Genomic DNA, 17752 nt, shown 5'->3' on the forward strand with positions numbered 1-17752 from the left:
TTAACCCAGAAATGATAAAACCACATTAGATACTGGTTAAAACAATAATGGGATTCATTTTAAAGCCACTTATTGTAAAGAATTCCACAGATCACTCATTTCTCCAGCTTATGATGGAGTTTGAAGAATCCAGAATTGTGCAAACATTTATTAATAGCTTTTGTTTTTGCTAATAGGTATCTTAAAGTCTGCACCTGTTGTATGCCAAGATCAAATTGGAAAGATAACAAACTAAAATCTGATGGAGAGAAAATAAAATCCAGAAGTGTTAGATCTACAAGTTATTCTTGCAAAAGAACAAAGAACAGCACAGGAAACAGGCCCTTCGGCCCTACAAGCCTGTGCCGCCCATTTTAACACTCAGTGAGTGCCTTATTCAAGTCTTTCGTTGCTCGTCGACGTTTTTGTCTACCTCTAGTGGAACTCCACAATAAAGGGGTTGGAAATTTAGGTAATTATATGTATGCCAGATTAAGGGAGATCCAATTCAGGGACAATTTATTGACACCAATCAGCCTAAAAAGCACGTTTTTGGGTTGTGGGAGGAAACCGGAGCACCCGGAGAAAACCCACACAAGCACGGGGAGGATGTGCAAACTCCCACAGACATTGATCCAAGCCGGAGATCCGACCCGGGTCCCTGTAACTGCACAGCAGACAGTGACAGTCACTGAGTTGACGTGTTGCCTGTCAATTGGTCCAGATTAAGCATACACTAACAGACGTGAAGCACTAGGCAACTCTTGAAGCAACATCCAAGAGCAACCCTCGTACGACCCACTGCGTGTGCGCCTTGTCGGCCAACAAGGCGGACCGAATCACCTGTGGATGTAAAAGGAGATATCAATAGGCATACGACAGGCTACACAGACATTAATGGAAGATCCCCAATAGCTCCAACGTAAGTGACAAGGTGAACCTTAAAATTTGTTGGATGACTGATAGGAATCTATTAATTCCCAGTAACGTCCTGAGGCTCTTGATCTTCAACTAGAACATTCTTTTGTATCCCTCCATTTCCAGTCTGCTCATGTGACTATCCAGGTAAGTCTTAAACAACTGTAGAGTGTCTGCCTCCACCACCCTACTTGGCAGTGCATTCCAGGCCCCCACCACCCTCTGTGTAAAAAACGTCCTTCTGACATCTGAGTTATACCTCGCCCCTCTCACCTTGAGCCCATGACCCCTCGTGATCGTCGCCTCTGACCTAGGAAAAAGCTTCCCACTGTTCACCTTGTCTATACCCTTCATAATCTTATACACCTCTATTAGGTCTCCCCTCATTCTCCGTCTTTCCAGGGAGAATAAACCCCAGTTTGCCCAATCTCTCCTCACAGCTAAGACCCTCCATACCAGGCAACATCCTGGTAAACCTCCTCTGCACTCTCTCTAAGGCCTCCATGTCTTTCCGGTAGTGCGGCGACCAGAACTGGACGCAGTACTCTAAATGTGGTTTAACCAACGTTCTATACTACTGCAACATCAGATTCCAGCTTTTATACTCTATACCCCTTCCTATAAAGGCAAGCATACCATATGCCTTCTTCACCACCTTCTCCACCTGTGCTGCCACCTTCAAGGATTTGTGTACTTGCACACCTAGGTCCCTCTGTGTTTCTATACTCTTGATGGTCCTGCCATTTATTGTATAACTGCCCCCCCACATTAGTTCTTCCAAAATGCATCACCTCACATTTATCTGGATTAAATTCCATCTGCCATTTCTCCACCCAATTTACGAGCCTATTTATATCATGCTGTATTGTCCAACACTATTCATCGCTATCAGCAAGTCCAGCCATCTTTGTGTCATCCGCAAACTTGCTGATCACACCAGTTACTCCTTCTTCCAAATCACTTATATTTATCACAAGTAGCAGAGGTCCCAGTATGGAGCCCTGCGGAACACCACTGGTCACAGACCTCCAGCTAGAAAAAGACCATTCCATTGCTACCCTCTGTCTCCTGTGGCCAAGCCAGTTCTCAACGCATCTAGCCACCTGTCCTTGTATCCCATGAGCCTTAACCGTTTTCACCTGCTTTGTCAAACACCTTACTGAAATCCATATAGATGACATCCACAGCCCTTCCTTTGTCAACTGTTTGTCCTCAAAAAAATTCCACCAGATTTGTGAGGCACGACCTCCCTCTTACAAAACCATGCTGTCTGTCACTAATGAGATTGTTCTGTTCTAAATGCGCACACATCCCATCTCTTAAGAATCCTCTCCAACAACTTCCCTACCATGGACGTCTAGCTCACTGGCCTGTAATTACGCGGGTTATCCCTGCTACCCTTTTTAAATAATGGTACCTCATTCACTATCCTCCAATCCTCTGGGACATCACCTGTGTCCAAAGAAGAAACAAAGATTTCCGTCAGAGGCCCAGCAATTTCATCTCTTATCTCCCTGAGCAGTCTAGGATAAATGCCATCAGGCCCCAGGGATTTGTCAGTTTTAATGTTCCCTAAAAAACCTAACACTTCCTCCCTTGTCATGGAGATTTTCTCCAACGGGTCAACAACTCCCTCTGAGACACTCCCAGGCAACAAGTCCCTCTCCGTTGTGAATACTGACACAAAGTATTCATTCAGGATCTCCCCTATTCCCTTGGGCTCTAAACATAATTCCCCTCCTTTGTCCCTGAGAGGTTCGATATTTTTCTCTAACAACTCTTTTGTTCCTAACATACGAATAAAATGCCTTTGGATTCTGCTTAATCCTGTCTACCAAGAACATCTCGTGACCTCTTTTCGCCCTTCTAACTCCCTGTTTGAGTTCTTTCCTACTTTCTCTGTATTCCATCAACCTTTACCATTTCTCCTCTACTTAAGGCACTGACTGATGTGAGATACCAGTTCCACAAATATCAGTCATACTATAGTGCCATTCCTCAAACGAAACCTCCTAAACAGCAAGATATTTCCAGTGATTGGTTGTTCTCCACCCTAAAGTGCCCCAGTGTCTCATTCCCAGTCTCCACATTTTCCATATCTACAAGTAGCATTACAAAAAGGTGCAAGGTACAATTCCACAGGTATGCTTTACGTCTCAACAACACCCATATTTTCAAACTGCTTTTTAAAAAATTTGTTCATGGAATCTGAGTGTTGCTGGCAAGGCAAACATTTATTGCCCATCTCTAACTTCCCTTGAACTCAGTGGTTTGCTAGGACCTTTCAGAAGGCATTTTAAAAAACATTACTGTGGATCTGGAGTCACATGAAGGCCAGACCAGGTAAGGATAGGATATTTCCTTCCCTAAAGGACATTAGTAAACCAGTTGGGTTTTTATGACAACCAACAATGGTTTCACGGCCAAAGAACAAAGAAAATTATAGCCCTTCAGCCCTCCAAGCCTGCGCCGACCATGCTGCCCGACTTAACTAAAACCCCCTACCCTTTCAGGGACCGTATCCCTCTATTCCCATCCTATTCATGTACTTGTCAGGACGCCCCTTAAAAGTCACTACCGTATCCGCTTCCACTACCTCCCCCGGCAATGAGTTCCAGGTACCCACTGCTCTGTGTAAAAATCTGCCTCGTACATCTTCTTTAAACCTTGTCCCTTGCAACCTGAACTTATGCCTCCTAGTAATTGATTCTTCCACCCTGGGAATAAGCTTCTGATTATCCACTCTGTCCATGTCTCTCAATCTTGTAGACTTCTCTCAGGTCTCCCCTCAACCTCCATCACTCCAGTGATAACAAACCAAGTTTCTCCAAGCTCTCCTCATAACTAATGCCCTCCATACCAGGCAACATCCTGGTAAATCTTTTCTGTACCCTCTCCAAAGCTTCCACACCCTTCTGGTAGTGTGACGACCAGAATTGAACACTATATTCCAAGTGCGGCCTAACTAAGGTTCTATAAAGCTGCAACATGACTTTTGTTTCTAGATTTTTAATGAATTCAAATTTCACTATCCGGCATGGTGGGATTTGAACTGGGGCCCCCAGAGCATTACCCTCGGTTTCTGGATTACTAGCCCAGTGACAACATCACTGTGCCACCTCACCTCATGAAGCTTGCCCAACATCATCCAGTCTTGAATTGGCTTCCCCAGAGGTATATCAGGAAGGCCAAAGCCACCTTATATTCTGACGTTGCCACCAAACTCCAGAACTACAATTACTGCCTCACTCCTAGACTGAACCAGACTGTTTAAAACATTGGTATCCTCTTTTGCCCCAGTTGAGTTTCCAACCCCACATTCCTTCCATCATAAAGACTACTTTCATCCATACATTGTCTCCCTTCAACCTGTCGCAGCTCACCTCACTGGTCTCATTTGTGCATACCTAGAACAGAGAACACTACAGCACAAACAGGCCCTTCAGCCCACAAGTTGCGTCGATCATATCCCTACCTACCAGGCCTATCTATAACCCTCAATCCCATTAAATCCCACGTACTCATCCAGAAGTCTCTTCAAAGACCCCAACGAGTTCGCCTCCACCACCACCGACGGCAGCCGATCCCACACTCACCACCCTCTGAGCGAAAAACTTACCCGTGACATCCCCTCAGTACCTGCTCCCCAGCACCTTAAACCTGTGTCCTCTCATGGTGACCATTTCAGCCCTGGGAAATAGCCTCCAAGAATCCACCCTATTTATACCTCTCAACATCTTATAAACCTGTCAGGTCGCCTCTCAACCTTCGTCTCTCCAGGGAGAAAAGACCTAGCTCCCTCAACCTATCCTCATAAGGCATACCACTCAACCCAGGCAACATCCATGTAAATCTCCTCTGCACCCTGTCAATAGCTTCCACATCCTTCTTGCAGTGAGGCGACCAGAACTGCGCACAGTACTCCAAGTGGGGTCTGACAAGGGTCTTATAAAGCTGCAGCATTATCTCCCGACTCCTAAACTGAATCCCTCGATTAATGAAGGCTAGTACGCCTTCTTGGCCACATCCTCCACCTGCAAAGTCGATTTAAGACTCCTATGGACCCGAACCCCAAGGTCCTTCTGCTCCTCTACACTGCTAAGAGTCCTACCCTTGATATTTTACTCCTTCATCCCATTGGATCTGTCAAAATGGACCATTACACATTTATCTGCGTTGAAGTACATCTGCCACTTCTCCACCCAGTCTTGCATCCTATCTATGTCTCACTGCAACTTCCGACATCCCTCCAGACTATCCACAACACCACCAACCTTTGTGTCATCGGCAAACTTACCAACCCATCCCTACGCTTCCTCATCCAGGTCATTTATGAAAATGACAAACAGCAAGGGTCCTAGAACAGATCCCTGGGGCAATCCACTGGTGGCCGACCTCCATGCAGAAAAAGACCCATCCACAACCACTCTCTGCCTTCTGCAGGCAAGCCAGTTCTGGATCCACAAGGCAACAGCCCCTTGGATCCCATGCCCTCTCAAGAAGTCTTGCATGGGGGACCTTATCAAACGCCTTGCTGAAGTCCATGTAAACCACATCCACCGCTCTTCCTTTGTCAATGTGTTCAGTCACATTTTCAAAGAACTCAACTAGGCTCGTAAGGCATGACCTGCCCTTGACAAAGCCAGGCTGACTACTTCTGATCATACTAAACTTCTCTAAATGTTCATAAATCCTGTCCCTCAGTATTCTCTCCATCAGCTTACCAACCACTGAGGTTAGACTCACCGGTCAGTAATTTCCCGGGCTATCCCTGTTTCCTTTCTTGAAAATAGGAAGAGTCATCTCCAGGCACAATTACTTTCATGCTCTCCTGGTCAGCCTCTGACCACACGTTCCTTCAAGGTCAGCTCACCTTATCTTACAAGTCCTACTTACGCCTTACTACCATCCTCATTACCCTATATTAGCTGCAATCATCCAACACAAATGTAAGCTCTCATGGTCATGTCTAAATCCATTCATGGACTCATCTCTCTACACCAGTATCTTTTTCTAGCTCTTGGTGAAAAAGCAATGAGTGAAATTTCCAGCCCTTTGCTCCAATAATTCTCTTGTCCTGCAGCAGTCAAAGAGATTTGAATGGCTCACTGTATCTAGCATGGAGGAATACATTGCAAAAAAAGTCATACAGACTTGAAATGTTAACTCTGTTTGTCTTTCCACAGGTGCTGCCAGACCTGCTGAATTTTTCCAGCATTTGTTTCAATTTCAGATTTTCAGCCTCTGAGGTGTTTTACTTTTAGATAACTAAGCATGTTTTTTTAAAAAAATCATACCCCCTTAAATTCTGAGCATAAACCCATCAATACAATCAAATTGTCGACACTGTCTACATCTTGAATCTGCAAAGTATTGAGAGCTGTTCAGTAATAGTAAAGAACTGATGGTCATAATTTGAGGTTATGCATTAAGAACACCGCAAGGCACATAATGACACAGTAAAGCAACACATCAGCATAACTGTCATAGTCCTAAAGCATATTCTTATTACTATAGTAAATAAGACTAGTGCCTACTTTTAAATTGAAAAGGCAAGGTGAAAGGCCAAGAGCCACGGATGAAAAGGAAAAAAGGTAGATAAAATTAAAAAAGATCAATTATGTGATTGTTATGCATTGTAGAACTAAAGGAAAGGGAGATAATATATTTAAAAAAGTAGCACACTGCAACATGTCTCTTTATAAATTGTCACAGATATTCTTCTGGCAGCATATTTGCAGCTTGACATATAAATATGGAAAATTCAGGAGCACCGTGAATTGCAGTATTAATAAAATAAGCATATAATTGGGAATAAAGTGTGAGAAAATAACAGGGAATGAGAGAAAAATGTATACAATGAGTCTGTGTACCATCAGTTTCAGCACTGATAAAAACAGAGTAGAAAATCTGAACATAACTTTAGTGGGAGGCTATATGATTATGTATCGATGTCAGATTTAGCAAAAGCTCTGGAGGTATTTATGGCAATGTAAGATAATTCAATGAAGCGTGTAGGTGAACAGTAAGATAAGTAATGATATGGTTAAGCAATGCCGGCGAGCTGGATCAGGATAGAACTTTGAAGATGTTGGACAATGAGACTTAATAGTTATTTCAATAATTTTAGATGTTTCAGGTGCAGGGTCAATACAGGCTGAGTATACTTTATCTTAAACTTGATTGCATTTCAGGTACTGTCTATTACAGTACATCACAATAGCCTAAGCTTAACTATAATCTAAAGTAAATAAAATGAATAGAAAATAAGATGCATCACTGAATAATAAATGCAGGGTACCTGTAAGTTTTGTTTTGACACATTCATCGCAAATACTGCAAGGTCAACAATGCAGACAAACAATTAGACTTGCAATGCTAGAGGTCTGATGAGGTTACAAAGTGTGATTTTTGGATGTTTAGGTTTTTAGATTTACAGACAAAGGCTATTTGGCCTGCCTTGAAGACTGAAGAGAGAGCAAGAAGGAAATACACAATCTCCTGAGCCATCTCCTCCTCGTCCTCAACCATGATGGCCAGCTCTACATCCAGAAGACCGAAATCCATTATGCATGGTGAGAGTTAGAGAGAGAGAGAGAGAGAGATTGATACATAGGTCATTGCTTGCAACCCTTACACGAACGCCTGCACCAACATTCGCACCGCCCCAGTCCCTCACTGAGACCAGTATTCCCACTATTGGATGCTGACAACACAATACAATTTGTGGTGCCATGCATCACCTGATTAGATTGCCTGCCATTGGCATTGTAAACACGGCAGGCAAGGAGATCATACAGGGATGTACTTCTGAGGCTGTATAAGGCCCCATTTGGAGCATTGTGAGCACTTTTGGGCCCCATATCTAAGGAAGAATATGCTAGCCTTGGAAAGGGTCCAGAGGAACTTCACAAGAATGATCCCTGGAGTAACGAACTTGTTGTATGAGGAACGGTTGGGGATTTAGGGTCTGTACTCATTGAGGTTTAGGGGGGATCTAATTGAAACTTACAGGATACTGCGAAGCCTGGACAGAGTGGACAGGAGAGGACGTTTCCATTAGTAGGAAAAACTGGAACCAGAGAGCAGAACCTCAGGCTAAAGGGATGATTCTTTAAAATAGGGATGAGGATGAATTTTTTCAGAGTGGTGAATCTGTGGAACTCTTTGCCGCAGGAAGCTGTGGAGGCCAGGTCATTGAGTGTCTTTAAGACTGAGATATATAGATCCTTGATTAATAAGGAGGTCAGGGGTTATGAGGAGAAGGCAGGAGAATGGGGATGAGAAAAATATCAGCCATGATTGAATGGCGGAGCAGACTCGATGGGCCGAGTGGCCTCATTCTGCTCCCATGTCTTATGGTTTTATGGTTGGTGATCGGGCAAGGCCATGAGCCATTGCCACGAGTACAGCTTTCCTTTCCAGGCATGGTCAGAGACAGACTCCTAATTATCACAAGATGAGTTCCCATTCACTGCAGAGTACATGCAGTACGAATGTCTATGTTAACACGAGCACTCCTGCTTGAAGCACTACCTGCCTGAATTGTTCAGCCCCCAAGCAGCACATTGTGCACTCCCCCCACTCCAGCCCTTCCTAAAAACCCAGCACTCAGTACAGTCCCTCGTCGTACCCCACACACATCTGTGGATCTGTATCCACAGTGCATCTGTATCCACATACCATCTGAACTGCACTCAGTAAAGGACCCCACCCCATACAAGCTACATCAAACATTCCTGGGCCTGGGGATAGCAGTTCCAGCTCTCCAGGAACTGGCCCACCCCAAGCAAAAATTTTCCAGGTCTTGCCTCCAACCTTCCCTGCACTCTGGGGGCTGCAGCTCCATGACATTTACCTCCTTATTCCTGTTCAACACTGCCACACCAACTTACAAAGCAGTTGTAAACCCTGCCAGAGAATAGAGAGACGCTAGCAGGAGTGAAGATTCTAGTCTTGGGCCCGCTAATAACATGCTAACGTATATTAATTAATGCAGATCGCCGTTATTCTGATTTTCAGCGTGGATCCGTTGATGTGAAAAAGACTTAGACTGGGAGGTGCACAGCAGCCTGGTTGCCCAGTGCGAATCCACTGCCGCTGATTTCTCCTGGCCCGATGCATTACAAAAAGCAACGCAGCCAAATGGGAGAATTGCCCCCATCATGTTTTGGTTTCTGTGTTAGAGAATTCCACTGTCTTACCACTCTATAGGTAAAGAAATTTCTTCTCATCTCAGTCCTAAATGGTTTATCCTGTATCCTTAGGCTGTTCGCCCCACTGTCCCATCTCTCCACCCAGCCCTGCCAGTGAATATAATCCTAACTGACCCAATCTCTCCTCATGCTATCATCCAAGAATCAGTCTGGTAAATCTTTGCTGCTCTCCCACCATAGCAAGAACATTCTTCTTCAGATAAGCAGACCAAAACTACACACACATTCCAGGTGTGGTCTCACCAAAGCTCTGTATAACTGCAGCAAGACACTCTGCTCTTGTATTTAAATCCTCTCGCTATGAAGTTCAACGTACCATTTGCTGTCTTTACTACCTGCAGCACCTGCATGCTTACTTTCAGTGACTGGTGTACAGGGACACTGCAATCTTATTGCACATTCCCCTCATCCAATCTATAGCCGTTGCCTTCCTGTTTTTGCTACCAAAGTGGATAAACGCATATTTATCCACATTATACTGCATTTGCTGTGCATTTGTCCACTCACTCAATTTGTCCAAATCACACTGAAGCATATCTGCATTGCCCTCATATCTCATCCTCCCACCCAGCTTTACGTCATCTCAAAAAATGTGGAAATATTACACTTAGTTCCCTCATCTAAATCATCACTATACATTAGGAATAGCTGGGGTCCTAGCACCGATCTCTGTGATACCTGATGAGTCACTGTCAGCCACTTGGAAAAAGACCCATTTATTCCTACTCTTTGTTTCCTCTCTGCCAGGATGTTTTTATTCCCTGCTGTTAAGACTAAAAATTTGTTAACTTGATGCGAGTGCCACCAGTTAGGCCAGCAATGATTGCCCACAACTTGAGAAGGCGGTATCAGTCCATGCAATATAGGAACATATACACTGCTGCAGGTGGTGGTAGTGGGTGGATGAGGTGGTTGAGTTCCAGGATTTCGACCCAGCTACAGTGAAGGACAGAGATATTGTTCCAAGTCAGGATACTGAGCAACTCAGAGGGGAGCTTGCAAATGATCACGTTCCCTCGTGCTGCCCTTGCCCTTCTCAATGGCAGAGTTCATGAGTTTGGAAGGTGATGTTGAAGGAGCCTCAGTGAGTTGCTGCAGTGCATTTTGCACATGATACACACTGCTGCTACTGTGGATCGGTGAACATTTAAGGTGGTGGATAAGATTTCAATCGTGTGGGCCACCTTGTGCTAGACGGTAATGACGTTTGAGTATTGTTGGAGCTGCACTCATCTAGGCAAGTGGACAGTATTCGCTCACACTCCTGATTTATGTCTTGTCGATGGTGGACAGGCTTTGGGGAGTCAGGTCACACTGAGTTCTTCAGCCAATTTCAGTTTATTTGCACCCTTTTCAGCACCCCATTTATACTGAGGTCACAGGCTTTGAAGTTACATCCTTACCAATGTTTCCTATTAGTTTTGGTGAAATTCAAATTACACGAAATTGAGTACTATCTTTTCCTTTCTGGGAGTGAATCCTATCGTATCAAATCACATCCTATTGAAAAGACAGGCAAATGGGCAAAGGGGATGATGTTGCCTTGTTAGTAAGAAATTAAGTCGATAGCAAGGAACAATGTGGGTTAGAAGATGTAGAACCTGTGTGGGTAGAGTTGAGGAAGTGCAAGGGTAAAAAGACTGTGATGTGTGTTATGTACAGGTCCCCAGGCGATAGTCAGGATGTGGGGCACAAGATACCCCAGGAGATTAAAAAAGGCGCGTAAGAAAGGCAAAGTTACACTGATCACGGAAGACTTCAATGAGCAGGTGGGCTGGGAAAATCAGATTGGATCCCAAGAAAAGGAATTTGGAATGTCTATGAGATGACTTTTAGGAGCAGTTTGTGGTGGAAGCCTTTCAGGAACAAGCAATTCTGGATTTGGTATATTCAAGCAATTCTGGATGAGGCAGACTTGATAAGGGAGCTTAAGGTGAAGGAACCCTTGGGAGGCAGTGATCATAATATGATAGAATTCACCCTGCAGTTTGAGAGGGAGAAGCTGGAGTCAGATGTAACGGTATTGCAGTGAATGGCATAGTGGTCAGCACTGTTCTGTCAGCACCAGGAACCCGGGTTCAATAGCTGGTTTGGGTCACTGTCTGAGCAGAGTTTATACATTCTCTCCACGTTTGCTTGGGTTTCCATCGGGTGCTCTAGTTTCCTCTCACATTCCGAAAGACATGCTGGTAAGGTGTATTAGCCATGCTAAATTCTCCCTCTGTGTACCCAAACAGATGCCAGAGTGTGATGACTAGGGGATCTTTACAGTAACTTCATTGCAGTGTTAGACACAGGACAGCCAGTATATGTTATCTGCTCGGATTTACAGAAGGCCTTTGACAAGGTGCAGCAAAGAAGGCTGCTGAGTAAGAGCTCCTGGTGTTAGAGGCAAGGTACTAGCATGGAAAGAGGATTGGCTGACTGGCAGAAGGCAGAGAGAGTGGGAATAAAAGGGTCCTTTTCAAGATGGCAACTGGTCACCAGTGGAGTCAAAATTTTCACTTTATACATCAATGATCTAGATGAAGGAACTGAGGGCATTGTGGTTAAATTTGCAGATACGAAGATAGATGATGGGACAGGTAGTATTGAGGCAGTAGGGAGGCTGCAGAAGGTCTTGAACAGGTTAGGAGCATGGGCAAAGAAGTGGCAAATGGAATACAGTTTGGGAAAGTGTGAGGTTATGCACTTTGGTCGTAAGGATAAAGGTGTAAACTATGTTCTAAATAGGGAGAGAATTCAGAAATCGGAAGCACAGAGGGACTTGGAAGTTCTAGTTCAGGATTCTCTTCAAATTAACTTGTAGGTTGAGTTGGTAGTTAAGAAAGCAAATGCAATGTTAGCATTTATTCTGAGAAGACTAGGATACGGAAACAGGAATGTACCGCTGAGGCTTTAGAAGGCTCTGGACAGACCACATTTGGTCAACTGTGAGCAATTTTGCACTCCGTATCGAAGGAAAGACGTGCTGGCTCTGGAGAGGGTCAGAGGTGGTTCACGAGAATGACCCCAGGAATGAAAAGCTTGACGTACGAGGAGCATTTGAGGACTCTGGGTCTGTACTCGTTCGGAGTTTAGAAGGATAAGGGAGAATCTCATTGAAACTTACAGAATACTGAAAGGCCTGGATAGAATGGACATGGGAAAGATGCTTCCATTAGTAGGTGAGACTAGGATCCAGGGGACAGCCTCAGAATAAAGGGATGAGCTTTTAGAACTGAGATGAGAAATTTCCTCAGCCAGGGGGTGGTGAATCTGTGGAATTCATTGCCACGGAAGGCTGTGGACACCAGGTCATTGAGTGTATTTAAGACAGAGATAGGTAATTCTTGATTGATAACGGGATCAAAGTTTACAGGGAAAAGGTGGTAGAATCAGGTTGGAAAAATTTAACAGCCATGGTTGAATAGCAGGGCAGACTTGATGGGCCAGGTGACTTAATTCTGCTCCTACATCTTTTAGTCTAATAATTTTTGACCTCAAACATGGATCAATCAAGAAAATTGAAGTCTTATACCTGAAACCTACAAGGCAATTATCTAAAGGTTCATAATTGTCAGCGGCCGGAACTCTACCACGTCACCTGCCACAGAATCAGCACAGGTGGGGGTCTAACAGTGGAAATCTCCATTGACCTCGGGCAGGAATTCCCAGCCTCACCTGAGCAAGTTCTACAGTTGGGGGTGGAGGTGGTGGTGGCAATAACAGAAACCGCCAATAATTTTCAGCTGCATCTCCTCCCCTGCAACTCTTAAGCACAGTTATGAAGTAGCCTCTGGCATTAAAGGATTTGGCCTTCATGAATGTCAACATGTTGAGTCATAAATGAAAACTGGGTACCTTTGGAAGCCAAGTTGGTTTATTTGTGCTTTTTTTGGAGCTATTAAAGGCCTTCTAACAAATACAATATCTGCCAAAGTTATCAAGAAGATTTGTTGTTCCAAACCATATTTCTTGGAGCTTATGTTGCAAATTAAGCAAAAACATGATGTACTGAGCCAGGTAGATCTGCAAAGTATCACTTGAACTACAATATGCTACAACTCTTTAAAGCTAGAATTGTGAACTTCTACAATGTATTGAACACCATCTTTAAAAAAAGTGACATGATGGACCCAGATAAATATTGGTTCGTTAATTTCACGTCAGTTATTGAAAAATGCTCGAGACAGTGAATCATCAGAGATGTAATACAAGATTGCTTTTCTGCAGAAGGGCCTACTGAAGACACCCAAAACGGTTCCATAAAAATGTTATATCTTCTGAATTGGATTGTACATTCAAAGTTACCAAGGTGGTGGGTGAAGGAAGTCCAAAGGACACTGTCTACTTAGATTTTCAAAAAAATTATTTTTTCATTGACTGCAGCCATATCTAGCACAAAAGAAAGATGTTGGTGGTTGTTGAAGCATATCATCTCTATCCTAGGGCATTGCTTTAGCAGTTCCTCTGATCTTTCCTCCTTCATGAGTTAGAAGTGGGGCTATACTCTGATGACTGCAGTTTTCAATTAGTTCCATTTGTACCTCCTCAGATAATGAAGCAGTCTGCTCTCCAATGTAAAAAGAACTGGACAACATTCAGGCTTTGTTGTTAAACAGCAAGCAAGTAACATCCGCACCATGCAACTGCCAAGGAATAACCACTTCCCACAAGTGTGTCTAACTACCTGCCCTTGACAGTCAATGACATTACCATAAGAACATAAGAAATAGGAGCAGGAGTAGGCCATCTAGCTCTTCGAGCCTGCCCCACCATTCAATAAGACCATGGCTGATCTGAAGTGGATCAGTTCCACTTTCCTGCTTTCTCCCCATAACCCTTAATTCCCTTATCTGTCAAAAACCTATCTACCCGTGACTTAAATATATTTAGCGAGGTAGCCTCCACCACATCAACGGGCAGAGAATTCCAGAGATTCACCACCCTTTGAGTGAAGAAGTTCCTCCTCAACTCCAATCTAAACTGCAGCGCCCCCCCCCCCAACCTTGAGGCTGTGCCCTATAGTCCTGCTATCCTTTCTAAGTGGGAAGAATCTCTCGACCTCTACCCTATCCATCCCTTTCATTATCTTATACGTCTCTATAAGATCCCCCCTCATCCTTCTAAACTCCAGCGAGTATAGACCCAGTCTATTTAGTCTCTCTTCATAGTCCAACCCCCTCATCTCCGGTATCAGCCTAGTGAACCTCCTCTGCACTCCCTCCAAGGCCAATATATCCTTCCTCAAGTGCGGCGACCAAAACTGCACACAGTACACCAGCTGCGGCCTCACCAGTACCGTGTACAGTTGCAGCAAGACCTCCCTACTTTTATATTCTATCCCCCTCGCTATTAAAGCCAGCATTCCATTCGCCTTCTTGATCACCTGCTGACTGGGTTTTTGCGATTCATGGACAAGGACCCCCAGGTCCCTCTGCACCGTAGCATGCTGCAGCTTTTCGCCCTTTAAATAGTAATCCCTCCTACTATTATTTCTGCCAAAGTGGATAACCTCACACTTGCTAACATTATACTCCATCTGCCAGGTCCTCGCCCACTTGCTCAGCCTATCCAGATCCCTCTGCAGACTTTCCACACCCTCCGCACAATTTGCTTTTCCACTTCGTGTCATCAGCAAATTTCGTCACCCTACACTCAGCCCCCTCCTCCAGATCATCTATATAAATGGTAAATAACTGAGGCCCCAGCACCGATCCCTGCAGCATTCCACTAGTCACCAACCGCCAATCAGAATAGCGCCCATTGATACCAACTCTCTGCCTCCTATTAGACAACCAATCCTCTATCCACGCTAACACCTTACCCCCAACTCCGTGCACCCTAACCTTCTGTAGCAACCTTTTACGAGGCACCTTATCAAACGCCTTTTGAAAATCTAGAAACATCACATCCACCGGTTCCCCTCTGTCTACCGCACTAATCACACCCTCATAGAAATCCAATAAATTCATTAAGCACGACTTCCCCTTAACGAATCCATGCTGCGTCTGCTCTATCAAACCATTCCTTTCTAGGTGCCTCGCTATTTCTTCTTTGATGATGGATTCAAGCATATCATCTACAAATTCTCTGCCATCAACATCCCTGACATCATAACTGATCAACACCAAACCGAAAAAGCTATAAAAATACTGGGCACAGGTAATCCAAATATGAAATAAATATAAAATCTTTAAATTTAATCAATTTAATCTAGTTTTATGGACAGTTATATTGATACTGTAGTACAAAGGACTCCACGCTGGTGCTATTGTAAACTAGAACTTGTATGTTAACTAGGTTTCATTCGTTCACTGTGAACATTGCTGGCCAGGCCAGCATTTGCTGTCCATCTCTAACTGCTTTCTTTATTGTATTCAGGTGATTAGCATTAACTGAAGGTGTTGGCACTGATTGGAGGAATACAATACGTAAAATGTCTCTCGGGAGATAAGATTCAACTCTGATTCTATCCTACACCATTTAGCTATCTGGGTTATACCCAAGATTTGCATATAGATGTCTATGTACAGAACAGGGAAGTGCAATTAGACCCTTGGGGTGAAAGCAACCACATACCAGTCAGAAAAATGTTTGCAATTACTGTCTCTAAATGTAGTATACCACAGTTTGACTGTAGTAAATATCATAAACCCTAAAGAAAAACTAGGATGTTCTCAGTTAAATGTTTACCTGGAGTGCCGTTCAACTGAAAGGGTAAGTTGGATAACTTTACAGTGCAGTTGATTGTAAAATGCAAAATGGATGCTTGTTATTTGGTAGGCAGTTAAATATATTTTGTGCCCAAAAGCTATAAAACCACATACTTTGGCAGTTGGAAAGGTGAACATATGCACTCTTTTTGCAGTCTGTATGCCAGCACAAATATTATTTTGTGGCAATGCAGGCATGTTCCTTCAACTACAATGAACCATGTGATAAACATTGGGATCGCTAAGTAAAGGATATCTTGCTTTCCAGCAGTGTTGTGCTTTCTTTATCCACTTCTTCCTTGCTCCTTTACAGCAACAATCAGTAAGGAATCAGATCACCACAACTGTCATGAATGAAAATCTTGGAGTAATGTCATTTAAAATTTAGTCTAAAATTTCATTTCGTCTGCAATTTCCAAACATAAAAACTATTCAGCTTGATTGAACATTGTTCTGCGCGTTTTTTTTGTAAGTGTAGTGACAAATAGTATTTCACTTGAGATTGTTCATATGCACTATATAGAAGTAGCTCAAAACAAGAATTCAAATTTCCTCCTGAAGCTATTTAAACTGTAACGTTACAAGATGTGCACCTCAGTACAATTCTACAAGACCAAACAATGTTAAGAAAACAATTAATTAAATATTATAATTATGCTTGCAACTCCAGTTGGTATAAAAACTCAGTATGCTTTAAAGTACTACATTCAAAAATATTGATTTAAATTATAATAATCTGTTAGATTTTATCAGAATGCTAAGCAGGGGCCTTCTATAAATTACTAGTTTGTTATACCATTTGTGCAATGAAAACCAGATGTACAAATCGATAAGAATATCAACATTTTCCAAGTCTTTGAATATCAATACCTTAAAAAAGCACAACATAAAAAGATCCTTCAACACAAGGTATTAAACAACAAAAGCTTATAAGCATACTTCACATACTATAAGTATTATTGACAATTGTAGCTTATCAAGGCAGAACAGCAAAGGCAAGTTCTGCTTTTGGTTGACTGTGCTCCATTGTATGGGAACGTCGAGGAATCAGCCCAGCAACAAAACTGAAGGTCTACAGCGCCATGGTACTCACTAACTACCCTCCTGTATGCCTGTGAAACGTGGACTGTGTTTCGAAGGCATGCAAGACAGCTCAATCATTTCCACATGACTTGTCTTCGCAGAATATTACGCAACTGCTGGCAAGACAAAGTACCAAACACTGAAGTTCTCTCAACAGCAAGTCTACCATCAGTCCACACATTGCTATGAGAGCGCAGACCCGGTGGGCAGGTCATGTCATCCATATGTCAGACGAGTGCATCTCCAAGCAGCTCCTTTTTGGGGAACTCTCTGCTGGAAAACGCTCACTGGAGGGCAGAAGAAACATTTCAAAGACGCACTCAAAGCCTCTCTGAAGTCGTTTGACATTGACATGACCACCTGGGAAATGCTGGCACAAAACCGCCCTACCTGGCGCTGCCTCATTCACAAACGCCGTCAGGCTCACGAAGCAAGGTGTATTGCTGAAGCACAACTTAAGTGCGAGCTGCACAAGTCCAGAGCCACCAGCACAACAACTACAGTGTCTGTCCAATATGTGCCAGGATATTTCACGCCCGAACTGGCCTGATCAGTCATCTTCGGGCACCCGCAACCAGCCTCAAAATGACAAATGGTGTCGAGGTCCTCATCAATGACAATGGACGAACAACAACAACCATCAAGGCAAGCAGTATTCATGGTACAAAATAGTGCCATTTACCCTGCTCTGACCTCAAACATTTCAAAGACTGCACAAGGAAGAAGCATTTTTGGGAGAGTGCAACATAAACTATATGAAGAAAGGAAATAAAAACATGTATTTTTAAAGTGCCTTTCACAACCTCAGGATACCCTAAAGAAATTTAAATCAAGTGCTCTAAAAAGTAGTCACTGTTG

General features: G+C 43.5%; 1 protein-coding gene across 3 annotated transcripts in view; it reads right to left on the reverse strand.

Moving 5' to 3' along the window:
- The window catches only part of rad51 (RAD51 recombinase), a 70919-nt gene that overhangs the window by 24133 nt on the left and 29034 nt on the right, over nucleotides 1–17752 (reverse strand). The window lies entirely within an intron of this gene.

This window comes from Carcharhinus amblyrhynchos, chromosome 14 (genome assembly GCF_965287045.1).
Source record: "Carcharhinus amblyrhynchos chromosome 14, sCarAmb.v2.hapA, whole genome shotgun sequence".
NCBI classification, from domain to species: domain Eukaryota; kingdom Metazoa; phylum Chordata; class Chondrichthyes; order Carcharhiniformes; family Carcharhinidae; genus Carcharhinus; species Carcharhinus amblyrhynchos.